This window comes from Tupaia chinensis, unplaced genomic scaffold (assembly GCF_000334495.1).
Source record: "Tupaia chinensis unplaced genomic scaffold, TupChi_1.0 Scaffold000503_1, whole genome shotgun sequence".
NCBI classification, from domain to species: Eukaryota; Metazoa; Chordata; class Mammalia; order Scandentia; family Tupaiidae; genus Tupaia; species Tupaia belangeri.
The window spans coordinates 1168374-1172988 of record NW_006160015.1 but is presented as its reverse complement, the minus strand read 5'-3'; positions in this window follow the sequence as shown (position 1 = coordinate 1172988).

The following is a 4615-nucleotide window of genomic DNA, read 5'->3' as shown; positions in this document are numbered from 1 at the left end:
CATGGCCTCATCTAAAAGTCAACTCCAATGGGGCACAGTGGTAAAAACGCAATGTTTGGGACTAGCAGTTGGCATAATGGCTGTGTCTCTGGACTCTCATGTAGTCAACTGTGGTTTGAGTCCCAGACCCGGTGGCTCAAACTCCCACCGGGTGCGTGTGCGTGCGTGCTCAAGATCCCGAGAGGAGAATGGAGGAGAAGGCATTGCGGCGTGGCCATCCCCCCTAGGGGGTGATTTCTCACTTTCTGTCTGTCTCTCTCTGTCTTCCTGGCAAGCGCACGTGCCCTACAGCAAAAACCTCTCCAAAAAAACCCCCTTAAAAACAAAAAAACGCAATGCTCTGCAAGGCAATCTCACATGGAAAGGTTCCCAGTTCAAGTCTGGAGACTTCCCGGAGTATGCCAGGCTCGCGTGTGCCCATGATCTGGGGCTAGTTGAACTGGGGGCAGACCGTGGTGCCCAGACCCTGTTGGGAATGCTGTCTCCCTCCTCTCTCTCTCTCTCTCTCTCTCAATTAAGAAATAAATGACTAAACAAACAAACAAAAAGTCCCCTCTCAAAGGCCCTGCATCCAAATGCCACTGACACTGGGGGTTAGAGCTTCAGCTTATAACTTTTAGGGGAACCCGATCAGTCCACAGCATCTAGCGGACATACTTTTCATTAGAGTGATGAAGGTGGAGGGGGAGGCTTTAAACCATCCTTCTCTGAATTTAGAGATATTTACCCCAGTGGAGTCCAACACACAGACTTAAATCCACACTGACTTACAGATGGTAGGAGAGCCCTCCTGAGAACAGCTTGAGGTTAGGGGGAGGAGAGAAGGGAGTATGGGTTATAAACCCAGCAAACCTCCACTCAGCCATCAGGGGCACGGGACCCCAGAAAGCTGCTCCACGGTGTCGAAAGGAGAGCAGGAACCTCAAAGGGCGCTGTGCCAAGCCCATTCTAAGCCCAGGGAAAAGTGTGCACACAGACAGGACACCTGGTGACACCTGGTACAGGCGGACAGTGGCTTGTAGGTCACCCAGACCTTCATCAGATGGGGGGCTGCTCGCTCTGTGCCCATCGGTTTCCCGATGGCTCTGACCTAGCAGCCAGGTAGGGCCGTTTGAAGGCAGGGACGGGGCTGCTTATACAGAGACAGCTAGAGGTGGATGCTGGAGTGGGAGAGAGGGAACCACGGGCAATCTCTGAGTGCTGACTGCACCAAGCGCCGAACTTGCTTTTCACATGTACCTGCCCGTTAAACTCCATGAGGACAGGAATTTTGTCTTTGTCCACGTGTCTTACATAAAGTAGGTGCTCATTAACTATCTGCTGAACAAATAAATGAATAAATGATGACAATACCCCCATGAAGTTGGTCATTTCATTCTATTTTGAAGAGTTTACAGGCCAGTCAGTGATGTGGTTAGGGTCCCACATGGGACGTTTCAAGTCCCAGACCCAGCAGCTTGACAAACATGCCAGGCACATGTGTATGCGCCCAAAATACTGAGAGGAGAAGTGGCGGAGAAGAAACTGCAGTGTGGCCATCCTTCTCGTGGTGCTTTCTCACTTTCCTTCTCCATCTCTGTGTCTCTCTCTGGTGAATGCCTTCACTCTCCAACAAATAAAAAGAAAAAATGGTAAAGATGGTAAATTTTATGTAATTTCTTTTTCAATTTCCAGAGGGCATGTGTGTGTGTGTGCGTGTGTGTGTGTGTGTGTGTGTGTGAGAGAGAAGAGAGAGAGAGAGAGAAAGCACCCCTGGATAGAGCATGGTCATGTTGCAATCCCTTTAAAAAAAATATTATACATTTAATCACTATGCATCACTTTGCTTGTAATTGAATTTACCCAACATGAAAACACTCCACACCAGTCCAGTTGAGGATACCAAACACATTAACACCAACAAATAATAACCCACTTCTGTGTCCCATAATTGTTCTGCCTCTCTATTTTCCTTCTTAATTTCCTTCCTTACACACTCCCTCCTCTTACCCTCCCCCCCCATACTGTCTCCAGAATCTATCACCATTTCAATGCTTCAATGCCCTCCAGTCTCTCGGATTCTATGGATTCTACGGAAGAGTTCAGACAGTCGGTATATGTTAAGTGGAGACATACAATGTCATTCTTTCATAGCCTGGCTTGCTTGGCTCAGCAGCAAATCTCCCATATTCGTCCACTTTCTATCAAATGCCAGGGTCTTATTGTTTTTGATGGCTGAGTAGTATTCCATGGAGTGTTTGTGCCGCACTTTTCCAATCCATCCATCTGTTCATTCGAGTGGTTCCCTGTCTTATGCTGCAATCCTTTTTCTTCCTTGTCTCCATCCTGTCAGGATTTGGGGCACACACACATGTCCAGCATGTTTTTCAAGCCTCCAGGGCAGGGACTGGAACTGTGGTTGACGCTGTGGGATCTGGATCCCTGTGCATAGCGCTTCACTGCTGTGTGACAGGGCCAGCCCCAATCCTGCCCCACACTTTTTTTTTAAATTTTTTTTTAAGTTTATCACCTGTTTAATCCATGAGCAAGCACAGGCGATCCAGACAGGGTTTCAACAATCCACTGCCAGCTTTCAGCCAGCCTGGATCATGAGCAAATGTGAGCCCCGTGTACCCAGGGAGGTCTCCACACTTGAACCAGGAAACTTTCCATGTAGGATTACTTCTCAGAATCTCACGTTTTACTGCAACACTACCATCCAGCCCCCACATTTTTGTTTAATAAACTAAAAAGTAGTGAACTTGCCTGAGATTACACCTGCTGGCAAGTTCCTGGCTGATAGAGCTTTACCTGGATTCGAAATCTCTACCCGTTCCTTGTCACCACAGTGCCCTGCTGCAGGAAGGTAACGCCAGTCTTAGGCCCCATTAAAGCAGCTGAAAGGCCTGCATCGATCATTTCCTCCCCTCCGCCCAAGTGTCCTCGAGCCTCCTGCTCACGGTTCATGACTGTATGTGGCTTGACAAGTGAGACCAGCCTCGAATGGCAACTCATCTCTAGATGACATATTGTTATGTTTTTACATTCTATGCCGGGCTTTGGATGATAGAAAATAATCCAGAAAAGGCCTTTGTAGCAGAAAGTGAGGATGCAGCTATGAAATGATCATCTGAAATTCTGTCTAGAACTTGGTGAAATCTGTATTATTGAGAAAGATGTAAGAAGACGATGAGGTTTGTACAAATAATCTGAAGGTGAGGACTCATTTTGGAAGAAGCCGTCAAGGGGTACAAAATATTGAACTAGCACAAACACGTGCTATGAACTAGCACAAACACGTCAAGGGGTACAAAATATTGAACTAGCACAAACACGTGCTTCTTCCTAAAGAAGTCAGTGTGTGGGGGGGGGGAGCTAGCAGGTGGCGTGGTGGTTAAGGCACTGGACTACTGGACTCCCACATGGCTGTCTGTGGTTTGAGTTTTGGACCTGGCAACTTCCTTTCTCACTTTCGCTTTCTCTCTCTTTCTGTCTCTCTCTGGTCAAATTAAAAAATGATAATAATAAATGAAATTAGATAAATAAATAATTCTTTTTTTAAAAAAGGAGTCAGTAAGTTTCTCATGGGAAGTTAGGCAGGTTTTCTGTGGGCTGGCAAGCTGACACTAATACATGCCATAAGTCACCGTGAGTTACATTATTTCTCTGTTAAGGAGGTCGCCACTTACGGTTCAGTGTGATCTTTCTAGGCTTCCATCCTGTTGAGGTGAGTTTGAGAGTCAGTCTGAAGTAAGATCCAACAATATGTCAACCAACGATAATAAAAGGATGGTGGGGAAAAAGGTCTGGAGTGTGTTAGGGGAAAAAGGTAGGCCCAAATCCAGATAGAAAAAGATGACTCATGTCCATGAAAAAGAAACGATTTGAGGGTGGCAGTCAAAGGGTATGAAGTTTCAGTTCTGTGAGATAAATAAGTTCAATAAGTTCTGGAGACCTACAGACATAGCACTTACAGGACTGGACTGTGCAGAGTTTCCCTTGGTGTCTGCGGATGATGGTTCCAGGACCCCTCACAGATTCCAAAAGCCATGTCTGCTCAAGTCCCTTCCATAGAATGTCATAATATTTGCATGTAACCTACATACATCCTCTGCGTACTTTTAAGTCATCTCTAGGTGATTTATAATACACAATTCAATGTCAATACTATGCAAATAGTTGTTACACTGGCTGTTTTGTTTTGTTTTGCAATAAGGCTAGTGTGCTCACCAGAGAGACAGAGAGAGACAGAGAGGGAAAGTGAGAAGCCATCCCTTAGGGTATGGTCACACTGCAATCCGTTCTTTCTCCTCCACTCTCCTCCTAGGATTTTGGGCATGCATGCACACACTCCCACATAGTTTTCAGGCCACGAGATTCAGAACTTGAACTGCAGAGTCCAGAGCTTTAACCACCATGCCATCTGCCAGCCCCTTATTTTTTTTTAATTTTATATTTTAATTGTTTACAGTTTCCTTCTTTCTGAATATCTGCAGTTGGCTGAATCTGTAGGTGCAGAACCCATGGATACAGGGGTCTAACCGTACTTAGAATGTGTTAAGTAGGTAGACCTTATGTTAAATGGTTTTAGCACACACACTCGAATAAAAATAACAACAATAATCGAGGTAGTAGG